Here is a 20,575-nt window from a genome sequence, read left to right on the forward strand (position 1 = left end):
CACTGATTCTTGGGGACTGTCAGTAACCTGACCACTGTTGAGAATTTTGGTATGAGGGACTGTCTATCACAGAGACAGGCTTACCTGGATGGCAAGAATGACTGGAGTGATCACGGGGACTCTGACTCCATGATAAGGCTATTATAATACTTGAAGAGTTCACACTTGATATTTAGTTTGATTATAGAACATACAACCAGTTTGGGCTTTGTACTGTGGTTTGTGGCAATCTGCCCTGAGGTTGGCCCCCATATTTGTGACTGAGACAAAGACCCATATGCTCAGCTGGTGTAAACTGGTGTAGCTCCATTCATTTTAATGAGGCTATGCTGATTTACGTCTGAGGATCTAGATCTTAAAATGAAAGATTAGTGTTTCTTTGTTTGCAGTAGTGCCCAGAAGTCCTTCCTATTGATTTCAGTGGCACTAGGATTCCCTCTCCTCCCTCTGTATTCTCTCAGCCTCATTGGTTTTCACAGGATACAAAATTTGTGTTCATTTCAGTTCTAACTGATACCCACAACTTAGACTGGAGTGGAAAGGTGATTCATTTCACATACACTTTTTAAATAATGGGATTCTTTCAGCTTGACTGGAAGCTGGATTTATGCTGGGCAGTTGTCCTCTAAGTTCATAGTTTCGAGGACAGGGATGGCCAACCAGTTAGAGGCTAAGAACCAAAATAGCTGTGGATAGAGTGCAAAGAGCCACGTATTATATATTTATTTTTATATATCTATATATCTATAGCTAGATAGATAGAGTACACAAAATGTACTCTATAACATTGCAGGACATTTCTGACAAAAAACAATTAAAAAGTGTCTAGTCACTTAAAAATTCACATCTAGTCAATAGATCTTCAGAGAACTTGACAAGGAGCAAACATCAAATTAAAAAGAAACCCTTTGAAAATACAGTAGTAGTCTCACACTAAAAATAAGCATTCTCACCATGTATTTTAAATTTAACACTACTGCCCTATTACATCCTGTGAATTTTTTAAAATTAAACTGAACTGAGAAGTAAATTAGCACAATTTGAAGTGCCTGTTTCACTCCAGCTTGTTGACCTCTGGTATGGTTTCCTCATTTTTTTTACTTATGAAGTTTGTGGCTTTTTTATAGTTCTAAAAATTCAGGACTGTCCCAGACTGCAAATATGAGAGTTTCAAAAACAGTAAGGGAGAGACTTATATCTTAGAATAATTCTTTCAGCCTGGCAAACAATAGCCTTTGATTTTCTTTTAAAGAAATACAGTGTAAACCAGGTACATGCTGGTTCTTTTTTTTTTTTTTTTTTTTATTCAAAGTAAGAATAAGAGCCTCCGGAAAAGGGCACTTTTTCCGGAGGATCGGGGCCAGTCTAGACGCTCTTTTCCGGCTTTTTTAAAAGCCGGAAAAAAGCGGCGGACATTTTTATTTAAATGCCGCGGGGGATATTTAAATCCCCCGCGGATTTCCCTACGACGACTAGTGAAATTTACATGCCCCTTCCGGAAAAGGGGCCAGTGTAGACGTAGCCAATAATTCATATCACTCTCTTGACTGTTCTGGTCACATCAGTATTTACCACTCTGCCAGTCTGTTTCATCTGCAGATTTTATCAGCAGCGATTTTATATTTACTTCCATATCACCGAGGAAAATGTTGAATAGCATCAGGCCAAGAAGGGATCCTAACAGAGTTCCACTAAATACTCCTCCTTGTGATTTTGATTCCTTGCCGATCACTGTTTTTTGAGATCTGTCAGCCAGTTTTTAATCAATTTAATATGCATTTTATTGGATATATAGATATAACATTAGAAGGATTTCTGTAGACAACTCTCCAGAAACATTTTTATTACTTCAATTGTTATAAAAGTAGAAAAAGAACATTTCTAATTATGGCCAATATGATACCACAATAGTGCTAGAGGTAAACTTTTTGTTAAGGCATTATTTGCTATTACTTTTTAAAGGCTAGTAGTCATTAGATATGGAAAAGACTTGTTAGCTCATACACTTTTGAATATGCCTGTGGATATAGTTTACTCTGATACCATACACTAATTCCTGTAGATATTATATTTCAGTGAATTGCTTTTAAAAGAAGTGCACATGTTATAAAAAGAACGATGCTGTTGCTAACCTTTGACCTTACATATGCTACACAATATGATTATGAGCTTTTTAAGATGTATAAGTTATACAGATATAATCCTTCCTTTGAGTAAATTCTACTAACAGTTTCTCATCTGTATAGAAAAAGAGGGAGTTTATAGGGCTAGATAATGTAACAGTTTTATTTAAATCTGGAGGGTTTTTATGAGTCAGGACTAATAAAATCTTCAATGGATTTCATGTTTATTCATAGATATCTGTAAACGCCATCCTAGATTATGAATCAGAGGTGATTAGACAGAATTAACAGGCTAGTCCAAAGAGAACTTGAGACCAGAAGATCTAAGGGATACTTTTCTCACATGATTTGAATTATTGTGAAACATTAGCTTCAGAGAGAGAAAGAGAGAGATCTTTCTGCTAGATGCAAGTTCTGGGCAAAGGAGTATTATTACTAAGAGAGCTACTGATTTGGCATGTCTTTGGGTTGTCACCTGTATTTACCCATTAGAGCTTTGTGAATTACTCACAATTTCATCTGAAACTAGCTGAAATGCTCTGTCTGCTTTGCTTCAAACTAGAACTCCAGTCCTTACTTTTCAAAACAATTATCTGATTTCAAGTTGGTCTATGTTCTGGCCAGAATGAATCAGGAAAAATGTATGGTTATATGTGAAAGAACCTCCTTGTTTCAAAGTCCCAGAGGGGTAGCCATGTTAGTTTGTAACTTTAAACAGCAATGAGTAGTCCTGTAACACTTAGAGACGAATATATATATATGGTAGCGTGAGCTTTCATGGGCAAAACTCACTTTCTTAGATGAGCACCAAGGAAGTGGGTTTTGCATATGATATCTCATCTGGGGAAGTGGGCTTTGCCCACGAAAGCTCATAATACTATATATGTATTTGTTAGTCTCTGAGGGCATGTCTACACTACAGAGTTATTTCAAAATAACAAGGTGTGTCCACACAGTAAGCCCATTATTTCAAAATAATTTAAAATAACGGACTTGCTATAGCATAATAATAACCCCTCATTCTACGAGGAATAATGTCTATTTCAAAATTGTTATTTCAAAATAGGGTTAGTGTGGATGCTCAGCTGCTGTTATTTCAAAGTAATTACTCCCCAGTGGTTCCTGGAGCTCTAAGTTGAGATAGTGTGTCCACATTAATGAAGCCTGCTTTGGACTAATTTTGAGGCTTCCCTGTAGTAACTTATTTTGAAATAACTTTGTAGTGTAGATGTAGCCTAAGGTGCTATAGGACTACTCATTGTTTTCCTTGGTTTCAGTATACAGGCAGTCCCCGGGTAACGTACAAGATAGGGACTGTAGGTTTGTTCTTAAGTTGAATCTGTATGTAAGTCGGAACTGGCGTCCAGATTCAGACACTGCTGATACTGACCGCCAGTTCTGACTTACATACAGAATCAACTTAAGAACCCCAGGTGTCCCCAAGTCAGCTGCTGCTGAAACTGATCAGCAGCTGATTCCAGGAAGCCCGGGGCAGAGCAACTCTGCCTGGGGCTTCCTGTAGTCAGCGCTGGTCAGTTTCAGCAGAAGCTGACTTGGGGACTCCTGGGGCAGAGCAGCTGGGGCGCTGCTGGGTTGCTCCAGTAGCGCCGCTCCTGGGTGCTACTGGACCAACCTAGCAGCACCCCATCTGCTCTGCCCCAGGCGACCTGATTCAGCCGCTGCTGAAACTGACCAGCAGCGGCTGAATCAGGACCTGGGGCAGAGCAGCTGGGGTGCTGCCGGGTTGGTCCAGTAGTGCCCAGAGCGGGCGCTGCCGGACCAATCGGCAGCGCCCCAGCTGCTCTGCCCCAGAGTCCAAAACAAAAGCCTGGTCTGCTGGGGGGGGGAGCAAACTAGCTGCGCCCCCCCCCTCCCCAGCAGACCAGGGACACGGGGAGCAGAGCCTCTGAGGCTTTGCTCTGGCAAAGCCTCAGAGGGAGGGACCCCGCTGCGGCTGCGGCTGCGGCTGCGGCTGCGGCTGCGGCTGCGGCTGCGGCTGCGGCTGCGGCTGCGGCTGCGGCTGCGGCTTCAGTCCGGGAGCCTGTGGTCTGCTGGGGACGGTCCCCAGCAGACCACAGGCACCCAGATTGAAGCGGCAGCAGCGGCGGTTCCCTGCGCCTCTGAGGCTTTGCTCTGGCAAAGCCTCAGAAGCGCGGGAACCCGCCCGGTGCCCCTGGTCTGCTGGAGACGGTCTCCAGCAGACCAGGGGCACCGGAGCAGCTTACGAACGGGGCTTTCTCGCCCCGACTTCCGGAGCGAGAAAGCCCCGTTCGTAAGTGCGGATCCGACATAAGTCGGATCCGCATAAGTCGGGGACTGCCTGTACTGAGTTTTGATCAGAGATTCTGAATTCATTCAAACATAGAACTGAAAGCTAGAGCTACTGAAAACACATGATGTCAACTTTTTTATTATTATTATTTTCTGTTTTTACCAAACATTTTCAGGCTTTCCTAAAAAAATGAAAACCTGAGAAATGTAGTTATTTTGGAGAAAAGTTTTGACCACCTCCTGCCAATTTTTTATGAACTTGAATGTTCACATTGAAATTTCATTGAGATTTTTTTTATGTGGGGAAAAATCTTTTTCTGAGTAGCTCTAATCAGAGTGAAGGTCTAGAGACTGAGTCAGAGTGAACCCATAATGACAGAGGCTGAAGATTTACATAAAGCAGAGTCAATTAAAACTTTACAGCTCTAAAGTATCCTGTAGTAACAAAATTCTAATATCCATATAAACAAGGAAACAAAGTGCTGCTAGACTATCAATGTGGCAAGATTTTAATGAAAATGATATAGACATAATACGTATATATAATAGACAGAACATGTATTTTAATTGTAGTTTGCTTTCTTAATGGTTAGTATATTTTATTACAGTAACTAGTGTAGCCAGAGTACAACAGAACTTCATAGATTTTAAGGCTAAAAAGGATTACCGTATATACTCGAGTATAAGCTGAGTTTTTCAGCACATTTTTGTGCTGAAAAATGCCCCCCTCGGCTTATACTCGAGTCAGCGTCTTGAGAACTCAGGAAAGTGAGTACGCTGGTCAGGTTCTAAGGCATCCAGGTTGTCGTATCTGTCAGGAGGTGTTATTGTTATGGACTGCGCTGTAAATTCATCATCAAAGTATCTCGTGTCAATTTCTGAGGTCTGAAAGCTCTATGTATGTGCGATGAACAGCGCACATACATAGGCTTGTTGGCTGCACAGTGACTGCCAGTGATTGGCTTGTCACTGTGCTGTGGGCAGGGGGCGGGTCTGGAGGCAGAAGCGTGGCTCGGCGCAGGCTGAAGAGAAGAGATAAGGTAAGGGGCCTGAATGGAAAGGATAAAATCCTTATGGAAAGCAGGATCTGCCCAGGGATTGTGGAAATATTTTATCCTCTGTGTCGGGGGAATGGTATATGTGGAGAGGGAGTTGCCATCTGCAAGTTTCCCTCAGCTAAAAACACGAAAACAGCTAGGAAGCCAGGACACCTGAGGAAAAGAGCTATGGGGAGCTGATTGAGCTTGGTTGCTGATTGAGCTTAGGTTGTTGTACTTTTAAAGTTACGGTATTTTTGATACCATATTGTTTTTGTTGACCCCCTTTTCCACTTACAGAGCTAGGTTATTGTTTTTCTTTGAAATAAATATTCATGTAATTTTATTGGTATCTATCTTCATTTTTTACATTTACCAGTAGCTGCCTCATTTCCTACCCTAGGCTTATACTCGAGTCAATATTTTTTCCCAGTTCTTTGTGGTAAAATTAGGTGCCTCGGCTTATATTCGGGTCGGCTTATACTCGAGTATATACGGTATCTAGTCTGACTTCCAGTATATCACAGATTATTCCATTTCATCCAGTGAACTCACTATTGAGCCAAATAACTTGTGTTTGACAAAAGCATAACTTGTCTTTGGCTAACATACACATTCTAGGAAACTGTCCAATCTTGATTTGAAGACATCAAGAGATGGAGAATGCACTACTTTCTTTGGTAACTTGATCAATGACCAATCACCCTCACTGGTAAACATTTGTGTTTATTGCTGATTTGAATTTGTCTGGTTTTAGTTCAACTGGTTGTGTTTGCTATACTTTTCTCTGATAGCTTAAATTGAAACCATGAGTGATAGTGGTTTTCATATTTCCCACCTTAGTTTTCCATGTCTGCTGTGCATTATCTTTATCCAAGTCCCTGTTCAAAGCTGAGATCATCTTCTTGTTCTGTGTTAGTGTAGCGCTTAGCACAATGGAGTTCAGATCCATGGCTAGGGCTCTTAGATGCTATGGTATTACATATAAAAATAAATAAATAAATTCATAATTAAACCAAAAAAGCAACATGCACTTCACCAAGGCCTCAGTCTTGCAAAGAGTTACATGTGTCTTTAACTGAGCTCACTGAGAGTAGCCTTACATCTACACAGCAGTGTTATTTCAGAATAACTGACGTTATTTTGAAATAACATATTCTGCGTCTACACTACAAGCAGTTAAAATAATGGCGAGCTGCAGGACTTCTTACTTTGACACTCTGACACCCTCGTTTTATGAGGAGTAAGGGAAGTCGGAGGAAGAGTGCTGTGCCTCGGACTTCCTACTGCGTGGAGAGCACCAAAAGCTGAAATAAGCTATTTCAACTTAAGCTACGCAATTGAAATAGCTGAAGTTGCGTAGATTATTTCGGCTTTGGCTCTACTATGTAGATGTGCCCTTCGTAACCCAATAAAACAATTTCCAGTGTGGAAAATTAAATACTGATATTAATCTTTACAGAATTTGGAGGCTAGTTTGCCATATTGTTAAATCCAGCCCAATAGCCATTAATGCCAGTCTTTACCACTTGTCCTGCTGTACCCTGTATCTCTATATGGGTGGAATGCTCTTGCTTACTTGCTGCACTATGTTTTACTCTTTCAAATTGCCCTTTTCCCATGATGCTTACAAGAAACTAGCTAAAGACTATGCTAATGCAGAGTATTAGCTGAATGTAGATTTCACAGAATCATAGACTCATAGAAAACTAGGACTGGAAGGGACCTCGAGAGGTCATCGAGTCCAGTCCCCTGCCCTCATGGCAGGACCAAATACTGTCTAGACCATCCCTAATAGACATTTATCTAACCTACTTTTAAGTATCTCCACAGATGGAGATTCCACAACCTCCCTGGGCAATTTATTCCAGTGTTTGACTACTCTGACAGTTAGGAACTTTTTGTATTTGTATACCTCTCCCTATCTTTCACGTGTTGTTTGATTATGAGTTCTTCTGGATTGTGTGTGGGGACAGAGCCTAGCACATTACTAGTTGTCTGTTACCACCACCAAATAATAACTTCATAACAGCATAACATTTTATAGCTGGAATAAGAGGAATTCAAATCAAACATAAGTGCCTTATGAGTTTTCTTCTTTCCCTTAGAAGTAGTCAAACTTAAATAATTGGTGGACTTCAAACAAATACATGCCTCTCTGAACTTATGCAGACAGGAAAGCCAGCTATTTTCTGTGTTGCCCACGCACATATTTTCTGTGACGCTAGAGAGACACGATTATGAGCAGAGGCTAGTGGCACACATATATACAATGCATGTCAAAATTTCCCTTTCTCTCCAAATAGCTTTGAAAGTAATCTCAGATGGAAAATGTAAGAACAGAAAGGCAGTCTGCTTTGTACAATGTCTCCTTTAACCAATCACTGCTGCTACTGTAGTTGGGACAATCCTAAACTACTTTATACTGATTAGAAGAGTCTCAGTGGCTGGCTGCCCCACTTTTACAGTTTTGTCCAGTACCCGGTTTTTGTGTCTTTTCAGCACTGTACATTTATCATCTGTGTTAAACCTCAGATAGGTTTGTGCTTCTGGAACCACAGACTTGGGTTGGGGCAGAATGGATATCCCCCCTCCCTCTGATCAGTAAGGGACATTATGTGGTACAAATTCCAGATGTAACACTGAGAAAGGGGGGGGGAGGGGGAAGAGAGATGTTGAGCCAATATCCTGCAATATTTTTGAAAGCACTAAGTTATATCTGTCCATTCATTCTCTCTCATGTTTTCCTTCTATGCCATATAATCTTCAGCATGCTACATGAAAACACTATAATTTGTAGGGTATCTTCCAGGCTCCACTGTTTCCCCTCCCCCTGCCCCCAATCCCATTTTTAGAAGCAACCTCATGGGAAAATATACTGATGTTCTCTTAAGTTACATAAGCCCTTAATACATAGTTGGAAATGTTTGGACAATCAGGCAATTTTCTTATGACCACCATTTGCTTTCCATTGTGCATGTAGATTATGGGTGAGAGAGATGCCTCAGACTGGCACTTTTGCTAGATGCAGGATTAGCTAGACACTTCCTTCAATTCAAGTGCTCATTTTAATAAAGCCTATCACATCTTTTTAAAAATCATTATAGTATTTATTTGCTATGAGAAGATAGAAATCTCCTCTGCTTTCACATTTTTCTTTCAAAAGAGGAATGGGCAAGACCTAGGACTGGCAGTCAGAAAATCTGAGTTTTATTCCCAGCTCTCACATTCTTAGACTAACCAGATAGACCACGATTTTGAAGTGCCCACTAAGTTTGTGGGTCTCCATTTGTGGGTGCCCACCTTGAGAAATCCAAAATGAGGCCAACAAGTTCTCAGAATTCCAACTTCTATTGACTTCAGTTTTACTTATGCGTACTAGGCTCTTCTGAAAACACAGCTCAAGGTAACTGAACTCTGGGCACCTCAAATCAACGTGGACATTTTGTAAAATTTAGGCATTAACATCCTGTGCCTCATTTTCTTCATATGTAGGAATAGTAACATTCACTTTCCTCTCAGGAATGGCACAAAGCTGAATTCATTAGTGTTTTTGCAGTGCTTAGAGATCTGCAGGAGATACTGTTAAAGAACAAAGTATATGTGAACAGTGTAGTTCCAAAGCTAGCAGGAAGGGAGTTCACCATTCCAATTGGAGAACAAAGAAAGAGTTCCCTAGAGCTGCTTCTGACCTCCAGAAAGACAGAAGCTCCATAGGGGAAACCATCTATTAGTGGGCAGGGGAGGAGATAGACTGAACGAGGTTTTTCTTGCATTGGTACCTTCCATTTCAGTGTGAACATTTGGACCATTTTTGCTACAATTCATTGTTTTATGTGTAGGGATAATGACATGTTATTATCTTTATTGTGTGACAAAGACAAAAGAGTTACACTTAATATGCTGTGAGTGAGGGGTCACCATGAGCAACCTATGAGAATCCTATGTACTATTAGTCCCTATTCACTGAAGATTTTATAAAGTGGTACCAACAAGTTAGCTCTTCACTGAAACTTCAGAAAATAGCAGGAGAGCTGAGTGAACTTTGGTGATGCCTCCCTCTTTGTTCTCCCTCCAACCAGCACCAAGCAAGCTGAAATCACTCTAGCTGGGTTAGATGGTAGTGCCTCAGGGTCAAACCAGGCAGCACTTACCCTAGAGAAAGAGATGGATCTGTGTGAGTGTATTCCTGGTCTCTGTAACTTCATAAGGGCTTGTCTTCACTTACCCTGAAATTGATGCTCTGGAGATCGATCTTCCAGGGTTCAGGTCTAGCAGGTCTACTAAGGACCCACTAAATTGACCACTGATGGAACCCCAATATATCCCAGTACTCCATGAGGTCACAAATAATAAGGGTATGTCTACACAGCAAAGTTATTTCAAAATAACTTTACCAGCAGCTACATAGCCAAACCGCTATTTCGAAATCAAATCGAATAGCGGAGGGCTTATTTTGAAATTGGTAAACCTCATTCCATGAGGAATAGTGCCAATTTAGAAACTGCTATTTCAAAATAAATGCTGTGTAGATGCTTATTTCGAAACAGGGAGCCTCCAGCCCTTCCCAAGGTGCCACTCTGGGCACAACCAAGAAAACTCCTCTCTCTCTCCTCCTCCCTGGAGCCCTTAAAGGGGTAGACTCTGGCCACAGTGCCTGTGCCAGCTCCAAACCTGCCAGCCCAGAGCCAGCAGTCACTGCACCTGACCCAGTGGCCCCAGCATGAACCAGTGCCAGCCAGCCCTCCACCGCTCCCCAGGACCAGTCTGCCAGCTCCCAGGAGACTGTCAGGGGCTGGAAAAGGTGAGCGCCTGCCTGGTCCATTGCGGAGATCAGGGACCTAATTCAGGTTTGGGGGAGGCCTCCAATGTCCACGATCTCCGCACTAAATGGAGGAATGCAACTGTCTACAGGCGGATGGCTGCCAGCCTGGCCACCAAAGGCCACATGTGAACCCAGGAGCAAGTTCACATGAAAATAAAGGAGCTGCAGCAGGCATATGCCAGGGCCACAGAGGGCAGCTCCCAACCAGGGGCAGACCCAGACCCCTGCCCATATTTAGATGCCATGGACCACATACTGGGGGGCAGGACGGTCCGTGCCCCCCTGGTGGTCATCGACCCTGGGGCAGAGCTTGCTGCTTCCTGCTGCTCCAGCCCCTGCTGCCTCCCCAGCTACTGCTCCTCCTCCTACTCCTTCTCCCCCTCCTGCTTCTTCCTCCCCACACCCCCAGGGATGCCGAGGCCCCCACACCCATGGTACTGGGAGACAGTTGGGCCGGCGAGACCCCCCCAGTCCTGAGCTCTGAGCCTTAAGCTTCTCCTCCCCCTTCCTCCCCTTGCCTCCCCCAGCCAGCTCCCTCCTCCCAGGTTTCCCCCTCCCCTCTCCCACCCTCCCTCCTCCCCTCTCCCACCTTCTTTCCCCAGTCTCACCTCAGTTTCATTCTCCCCCCACCCCAGTTTTGTTCAGTAAAGAGGCTTTGTTCTAATGAACACACGTGTCTTTTATTGTACAGCAGGAAGGGGGGTTAGGGAGTGGTAAGTGGAAGGACGTGAGGGAGGAATGAGGCACAATCCCCCAGTGGGGCACACCAAGGAGACTGTTACTGCCTGCAGAATGTGCTAACAGGCTCGCAGCAACATGTCCAGGAGAAGCACCAAAGTGCCCAGGGGCAGCTGCGGCTCCATGCTGCAGAGTTCTGTGGTGTCCTGAGTGAGGGCAACCAGAGCATACAGAGAAAAAAATGCTTTGCTGTCCCTCAGCAAGGTAGGCAAGCAAGCAGGGAAACCTTAGAACTGTCTGTCCAGGGGGGGTCCCTTTAAGCACAGTTCTCAGATAGCCTCAGGCAGCAGCCACACAAGGTAACGCCTGACCTGATGCCCTGACAGAACCGGTTCCAGCTGGCCTTAAATGCGATTCAGCATCCTATCAGTGTGGATGCGCTATTTCAAAATAGCAAAATGCTATTTCGAAATGCATTTTGTTTCTAGATGCGTTATTTCGAAATAAGATATTCCGAAATAAATAAGATATTTTGAAATAACGCTGTAGTGTAGACATACCCTAAGAGAAGATGATGGGAGAGTTTCTCCCATTGACCTCTCGCAGTGGGATGCTGCAAAAATACAATTTAAGGTATATCAACTCCAGCTACACTATTCACATAGCTGGAGTTGTGTATCTTAAGTTGACTTTTTTGTGTAGTGTAGACCTAGCCTAAGCACTGATAATGAATGGTGAATGGGGTATACTGGAAGGCTCCCTCCGCAAGTGACCTCTGAAAGGATGCTGTTTCGTTGGATGTTCATACAAAAGGGTGAGGAGTTGAATTAAAGGATTATTGCTGAAATTACTGTCAGGGCAGGTGACAGTAACTTTACCTGTCATTTTTAGGCAGCAACAGAAGTCATTATGAATTGGCACAAGAAAGTCCTTCTGCCCTTACTCTGAGGAGTAGAAGACTGCCTCTCTAGAGCTCCCAATCTTGCAACTGAGAGACTCGGACCAGGAATCATGATTATGATGACATATAGTATTGACCACTGGTAGCCAAATCGAGTACACAAATTGTTTCAAGAGAAATCTTGGGAGGAAGCTTTAGGAAATATTTTGTGATATGCTGGTTATATTTGGTTACCCCTGATTTTAAGAAAGGAAATGGCGGCCTAAATAAAGAGGGTTAGAACTGAGCAAATGGTGCAAAAGGCTTTCTGTGAATAATAATTTGAATATTTAAAGACATTTGCTTTTGAGTTTTAATAGTAAATTAATATTAACATTAAACATAAAATAGCAAAGTGGAAATGAAATGTGCTTTCTGTGACCTCACCTTAGGAACCTAAAAAGTTGCAAGCTAGTAACTAGCATTCATTGAACATAGCAAGTAAATTCAGTGACTAAAGACACATGTTGGGAGGCAGTGTTTCCCAATGGATAAAGCACTTGACTGGGACTTGAGATTTGGGTTCTTGTATGGGCTCTGCCATTGGCTTGTTGAGTGATCTTGTGTAAGTTACATCATCTCTCAGTGCCTCGGTTTCCCCATCTGTGAAATGGGGATAATGATACTGACCTCATTGGCTTGATGAAAAATGCTATATAAAAGCTAGGACTTACCAGTGTTATGCACTTGCTCTGCTCTAACCAATGGAAGGTATAAGAGATTCTTAAGCTCTTCTTTGGGAAGATACTGTGTGAGATTAACTTTGCAACGGACCTTTTTTCCTTAACTTCCTGATACTCTGAAACTTCCTTTTTAAAATGTGGATTTGTGCCTCTCTCTTGAGTTGTATTTCTGTCGATGGACAGAATAGGAATTCGATCAATAGTTCAAATATAGGTATATTTCACTGTTAGAAAAATCCTGATTCCTGTGATCAGTTAATTTTTCCTCTTTCATTCATTCTCCTAATGGGTATTGGATATGCTGAATCTACTTTCAAATTTTGTTTGGTTTAGCCGTTCTCTACACAACTGGGAGCATTGTAGCTACTTTATCTACTTAATGCTGATATGGAAGAATCAAACACTATTTGCAGAAGCGAAACAAATGACTTCCATATGCATACAAAATCTCTAAATAAATCCATCAAATATGTTGCCTCAACTGTTTTTCTTCTAACACAGAGAGAATGCTGGCACATTGTTAGTACACAGTATTTGGTTAGCTAACAATACATAGAGATCTTTGAGGTTTGAGAAGAGGATAATTCCCACAAAATGTAAAACTATCAAGCTACAATATTCGACTCTGATATACTACGTTATTGAATTCTAAAGCTTACTTTTTGTAAGTTTGACTGATAGGTTAGGCATAACAGGTAACAAATATCTAGTACAAATGCTGGGAAAAGAGTTGTAATGGGCTTCAACTCTTTGGAAAGTACACCTCTCATGCTAACTGTCATGCAGTGGTTTCATACAGTCATCCATCATTAATTATGGCAAAACTCTCATTGTCTTAAGGAAGGTCAGGATTTCACCCAAGGGATTTAATTAGTGAGTCTAATCTCTAAGGGCCCAATCCTGCTAGCATTTAAGTATAAGTGCTTTACTTTACTCAAGCAAATACTCCTATTTCAATCATGTGGTAAAGTGTTTGTTGGATTGGTGCTTCACTTTGATTTCAGAGCCAGTTCCCAATGTCCTGGGTATAGAATAGCCAACAAGCAGTAAAACAAAAATCACATGCTGGGTTTGTGCTTTTATTCTATTTTATTTGATGATTGGTATTTGAAGACAAACATTCATTAAAGCCACTAAGTTATATAGTCACAATGGCTTTGTCTTAATTTATCGGTTGCTGAGTTGTCCAAAAGGTAGAACTGTGCAAATAATGAAGTTTTCAATTCACTGGTAATTTAAAAAAATTAAAATAAAACATTTGTTTTGGATTAAATGGAATGTTTTACTTCAATTTTGAGCTTTAAAAAATAAGTAAATTTGAAGGAAATTTTGGAGTGAAAATTCATTTTGAACAGGAAAATCAAAATGTTTCATTTAGAACATTCCAAAAATGGAATTCCTTCTAGGGTCTGTTTTAGGTTCAGTACTATTGAAAGTTTTTATTACTGTCTTAGGTAATGTAGTGGAAAGTATGCTTATAAAACTTGTGGATGACATTAAACTTTGATAGACTGCAAGCACTTTGGAGGACAGGAGTAGAATTCAAAATGACCCCGACAGAGTAGAGAAGAGGTCAGAAATCAAGAAGATGAAATTCAGTAAAAACAAGTGCAAAGTGTATTGTACTTAAGGGCTACATCTAGACTACATCCCTTTTTCATAAAAGGGATGTAAATTAGATGTATCGCAATTGCTAATGAAGCGGGGATTTAAATCTCCCCCGCTTCATTAGCATAAAAATGGCTGTCTCTTTTTTTCGGCACGGAGCTTTGCTGGAAAAAAGCGCCAGTCTAGATGCTGATCTTGGGGAAAATAAAGCCTTTTCCAAAAGATCCCTTGTCCCTTATTTCATACAGGGATATTTCATATCCCATTTACGAAAAAGGGATGTAGTCTAGACGTAGCCAAGAGATAAACATCCAATGAACAGTTACAAAATGGGGAATAACTGGTGAGGTGATAGTACTGTGGAAAAGAATCTGGAGGTTATGAGCTAATAGTGTGAGGCAGCTGCAAAAAAAAAAAAGGTTAATATTCTGAGATGTATTAACAGGAGTATAATATGTAAGATGCAGACAGTAATTGTCCCACTCCCCTTGGCACTGGTGAGGCCTCAGCTGGAGGATTATGCTCAGTGAGGGTACGTCTACACTGCGGGGTTTTTCCAGGATCCCGGAGTTATCTTGGAAAGACGCCACTGCATCCAAGGAATGTGTTTGCTCTTCTGCTTTTTTTTTTTGCAGAAGAGCAAATGCGTTCTTTTGGGGAGACCTATATTCCTCGTTCTATGAGGGATAAGGGCTCTGCCAAAAGAGGAGGCTTTTCCACCATTTGGCCTCATCTAGACTGGGCCAAATGGCGGAAAAAGCCTCTTCTGGAAAAGTGATTGGAAAAAGTTACACAAATTGCAGAACACAATTTGCGTAGCTTTAAAAACAAACAAACAAAAAAACCCCGTATAGCATAGACCTAACTTGAGTGATGCTACACTTAGAGGAAGAAGTTGACAAACTGGAGAGAGTGCACAGGAGAGCACCGAAAAAGGATGAAATGTTTAGAAAACTTGACCTAATGAGGAAAGGTTTAAAAATAAACTATGTGTTTAGTCTTGAGAAAAGAAGACTGAGGGGGAACCTAACTATTCAGATATATTAAGGGCTGTTAAGAGAATGGTGATTGATTAGTTGTTCTATGTGTCCAAAGCAAGTGGGCTAAGCAGTAATATACTTAATCTGTAGCAAGAGAGATGTATATTTGATAAAAGACAAAACTTTTAAATTATAGCTAAACTGGAAAAGGTTACCAAAGGAGGTTGTGATTGGACTTGGAGGTTTTTACAAACAGGCAAGATAAATGCTTGGCAGGGCTGGACTGGATGTAGCTGGATCCCTTCCAGCTTTAGTTTCTATAATTCTGTGAAAGAAAACAGTTTTTAAACATTTTTAAAAGTTCTATAATGAAGTGATTTGGGGAGGTAGTTTAATTTTTTTTTTGAGCTCGCGGAATATTGAAGAGAATGAAGACCCAGTGGATGGTTTGTGAATGAGGATAGAGCGGTAGCTCTTAAAATGTACTAACTTCCTTAGATAACTATGTATTTGCCATTAGTAAATAACAATATTCAAATATTACACCTTTCCATTCCAGGAAGGTGAACGGTAATAGTGCAGATTCTGAAGTAACCTTATCTATAATTGAAACATTGGATTGGTCCAATGAGCGGACTGGTCCACTGTCCCAGTGGTCAATATTACACAACAAATAATCATATTCTTGGTCCTAGTCCCTCAATTGCAAGATTGGGAGCTTTAGTGGAGTAGCCTTCTACTCCTGAGGGTAAGGGCCGAAGAGTTTTCTTGTGCCAATGCATAGTGACTTCAATTACTACCTAAAAATGACAGATTCAACCAAAAGAGTGATTTCCATAAGATGAGAACTTTGGAATATCTGAGAACTAACGGGGTGGAGGTGGAGAGGGAGCAATGTTGTGCTGACAGGCAGGCAGAATACTCTCCTCTTCCCCTGTGAATGGATCATATTGATGTAACCTAAAATCTACAAAGTGTTTAATTCCTTTTAATTCCCTTCTTGACAAGATCTATAAAATCACCAGAAGGACAGAATTTTGGAAAACCATTCTGTAAACCTGCAACTATTAAAATGGTGCACTAGTTAAACAATGAATGCATGGTCTAGTTATGTCTGGGAATTTTTCAGCTTTTAAGTGGTTATAAAACATTTTACCTCCCTGAAAATAATTATAAATTTCTTAACTGAAGTGATTTATTGAGAGACAATAAACCTGAACCCAAATGTATACCTTACTCAAAGGAAAGCAGCTCAAGAACTTCCTGTTCAAAGGGAAGATTGTGCAGTAAGGGTGGTAGAGGTTTTTATGGAGCTAAAATAAAATTAAAATGTCTGTACTTTACATTAAACCAAACCATTTTGATAAGAATCTTGGCCTGAGGCAATTTAAGCCATGAAAAATTAACTCCCCAAGCACTCCTGTCAGAGTCTAGTGATGGAAGGATCCCTGCAAATTCTTAATCTGCCTTTCTTCATGGTAGGACAATATAGTTCTATAGAAAAGAAGGTCAAGGAGCTGAACTCCCACAGTAGGTATCCAAAAAAGCAATCAAGCTAAACTAGCAGGGAGTGGATTCCAACTGAACTCTGTGGTGAGGGGCTTTTTTCTTCCACCACAGGTATCTTACAGAAGGGAGGATTCCAGGGACTAGTGGTTTAATTTCTCTGGCTACCATGCTAATCACATACGTCCCATAATTACTGTCTTTCTTTTTTACCTCAGACTGTCATTCTTCTGTCTTTTAGCTCCATCCAGCAGGCAGACAATGTGGACACAAAGGCCGTGCAAGCTGGCTAGACACCTGATGGAACTCTGAGTTTCCATGACACACTCCCCCACACCGCACTCTCTCTTTCAAATATTTAATTTGCATTCTTTCCCAGCAATTTCCAGACGCTCTGGGGCTGCTTTCCATTTTCACCTCATGCAATTATAGGTCTGAACATAAAACCTGGTGAGCACAACCAAACCAAGCCCTTGCAATGTGTGCCACAAATATGCCAAAGGGTGAGGAGTTGGCAAAAGTCATGTATCTGCAGGTCATTCTCATGTTCAGTTTTATATTGAGCCCTACCTTCATCTTGTGGTCTGTACAACAGTGGATTTTTCAGAAGGCAGTCCAATTGGCCTGCAGTGAACTCCAAAATGTTTGGAGGGCAGGGAGAAAAGAAGGGCGTGGGGATTATAACATATGAGAAAATGATCATGAGATTCAGGCATTGGTAATAATAGTAAAATGCTGTGTTAGTATGACTGCTCCAGCTGCACACATGTGTGAAGTAGAGAGAGAAGAGACGTCAATGGCTCAACATTCTACAAGTCCAAACAGGTTGCCAAAAGGCTTCTGCATTGGTCTTCAAGGTGGTTGTCATGTCAGAAATCTTCATTGCCATGTGAGAGACCTGAGTTTGACTCCTGCAACAGTCAATCTAGATCTTCATCCTTCTGCAGACCAATTGATAAGACATCTCCACATGAACCAACTTCCAGTCTCCAGCTATAGCTGTTCCCCATAGGAGTCAGTCTGTAGACCACCAAGGAAGACTCTGAGGGCCAATGGTGGTCCCTAAGCAGTTTGAAAATTATTGCTATAGAGAGAGTTCTGGTTCTGAGAAAAAGGATCATTTGTACCATTCGGAAGTATATTAATGTATTTCAGAAGAGTGTTCTATCCAGCAGTTCTTAAACAGAGGGAAGATGCCTGTGACAAGTAAGTCTTGTTGTCTTGAGGTTTAAACTGGAGGGAACAATTGAGAAGACCCAGATTAATGACACAGATTCCTGCCCACAGACGAGAGCAATTTTGTCACTGGAAAAAAATAAAATGGTACTTTTAGCTCAGCAACAATCAGGAGGGATAATATAATCAAATTATAAAAATGCTGAAGTAGATTTCTCCAGCAGCTTTTCATAGTTTCCCCCTTTTTTTTCTGTTGCTTTGTATGTTTTGCAATAAATAACACTTTAAATAACACTTTTTTTCATGTGGTGCAGTATTTGGAGAAGGCTCATTCTATTTATTGGTTTCATAAGAGCTAAAAACAGAAAAGAAAAAAACATTGATACAGCACATGAGATTCATAACATTCTTGTTCAGAAAGAGACCATCCTAAAACTCTTGCAGAGAAGGAACGTTAAATGAAGAGATGAGGCCACACCAAATCCCTGCTTCTGAACAAGCCCACATTCTAGAACTTCAAAGTTTAACTGCAATGGCAGAAAAGTCTTTCACTTCATCTTTGAGAAAAGCTGAAGGTTGAAAAAGCTACTGAGGGGAAAACTGTTCTAGATTTGATCCTAACAAATGGGGAGGAACTGGCCTCTGAGCAACGGGCTTAAACTGCAGCAAGAGAAGTTTAGGCTGAACATAAGGAAAAAGTTCCTAACTGTCAGGATAGTCAAACACTGGAATAAATTTCCCAGGGAGGTTGTGGAATCCCCATCTCTGGAGCTATTTAAGAGTAGGTTAGATAAATGTCTATCAGGGATGGTCTAGACAGTATTTGGTCCTGCCATGAGGGCAGGGGACGGGACTCGATGACCTCTCGAGGTCCCTTCCAGTCCTAGTATTCTATGATTCTATGCAAAGATATGCATTTGGGAGAGGGGATCCTGAAATAGACAGCTGATTTGAAACTAATCAGCTGTGTGCCTTAGTTCTTTCTTCCTGCTGGCTTATGATGGACATGACCCTGATTTGTAAAGCTTGAGTCCAGATATAAATTTTCTCATACAGATGGGTGTATAGACCAGGATTTTGGTTTGAATTCTTCTCTAGATACATGCTAAGATTGTCTGTTACTATGTGAGTGTGAAATTTTAGCAGTTGGGGTGTGCATGAGAGGAGAGAAAGCCATTTTGCATCTTTGCACAAGCTAACACTCTCTCCCTCCAGTTTCACAGGGTGCTGGAGGTGCTCATCAGATTACTTGCATATGAATGAAAACCCTGCAACTCAGACTACAACCAGTTGCAGTTTGGATACTCAGCACTTCTGGAAATCAAGCCACTTTTATGTAGGAGCTACCCATTTTTGGGCAAGTACATTTAAAAATGTTAGCCTTTGCTTCCAGAGATCTGCTAATTGGGTCTCGTCACACATTACTTATCGTGCCCCTCTCATTGACACATCCACTCCTTCCAATGGGTACTTTGGTACTGTGATTATTGGTCTGGTGTAGGAACTTCCATAGAACAGAGAAATAATGGAATGTTTTTCAAGATGTGGGACACTTATTATTACTTGCTGCCTTACTTCTTACTAGAAATTTTCTACTGATGTTAATTAAACTCTCCATAGCTCAGAAGGTTAAAGAGCTGTCTTCTAAAGAAAAGAGCCTGTTTGTCTGCTAGGTTTTTTCCAAGTTAAGCTATACCAGCTATACTATAAATCTAAATTCATACTTCTTTTTTTGGCTAGAACATGCTCACAATCCTTGATTCCTCATGCCAGCCTTATGAAAAGGGTTGACTGAAAAACTGATCCAGAAATTTCAAAGACAGCATTGTCATAATCTTTTAAACCATAACTCCATTTTTTCTGTAAGTAGCTATCTTCTATTGTTTAGCTTTATCATCAAGCACTATCATCTTAAAAGTGACTGCTGAAACTGACCAGCTTTATTCATGACCTCATGGCTGATAAGTTTTGCAGCTGAGTTAGTGTCTTTCAGTCTGTGAGGTAACTCTAGGGAAAAGAGATAACTGTCTGTCTGAATCACTGTAAGAATTGGACTTTTGTGCATAAGTTTACTTCCCTCTAATTCCTAAATAATGGCATAGCCAAATTCCAAATATTCTGTTAAATAAAATTCTCCGGGACATGTAATAAACTCTAGCTAGAGTTCTGGTTGAACTGTGGATGGGTTCCCTCATAAATACAAGAAGGCACTCAACGATTTTTAAACAAGAGGAAGAAACACTGCTCTGAGGAATAAGCAGCCTTGTAAGCCATGATATAAAAGTAATCTGAGTAGTTAAACACAGAAGTGCAAAGGAAGGGTTAGACTTATATAAACAGAGGAAACTAGCGACCTATGAAAGTGGGTAAGCAAAACTGCCACAAAGAGGTACACTCAGTTTACAGTTATGGGCAAATGATGATTCGTGGCCAACAAGAGCTGGATCCTGCAGAGGCGCAGGTAAACACGGAGGTGGGGGCCTGTTAGCGACTAACCTGCAGGCCAGAATTTGCCCATCCCTGGCTTACACATACTCCAACTAGGCATTGTGGACAGCCTGAGATTTAGACAATGTGAGAGGAGAGAGCAAAGGAATTTAACCACAGAAACATAAAGCATTCAGGAGTTACAGAGCTTGGAAAATTACAAAGGCCTTGAGAGGCATCCTCCCCTAATCTCATTTCGTCCCCTTCTGAAAATCTGAGATTTGTTTGTATATCAGATTGGGTAGAGTGCATCCTGCTCTG

At 41.2% G+C, this 20,575-nt stretch overlaps 1 long non-coding RNA gene across 1 annotated transcript in view; it reads left to right on the forward strand.

The window, feature by feature from the left end:
* Positions 1–19,432, forward strand: part of LOC142827878 (uncharacterized) — an 81,548-nt gene extending 62,116 nt beyond the window's left edge. The window contains exon 5 of the long non-coding RNA XR_012902666.1: positions 19,051–19,432. This is a non-coding gene — a long non-coding RNA (uncharacterized LOC142827878). The remainder of the gene's footprint in view (positions 1–19,050) is intronic.
* The last annotated feature ends 1,143 nt before the right edge of the window (positions 19,433–20,575 follow it).

This window comes from Pelodiscus sinensis, chromosome 3 (genome assembly GCF_049634645.1).
Source record: "Pelodiscus sinensis isolate JC-2024 chromosome 3, ASM4963464v1, whole genome shotgun sequence".
Taxonomy (NCBI): Eukaryota; Metazoa; Chordata; order Testudines; family Trionychidae; genus Pelodiscus; species Pelodiscus sinensis.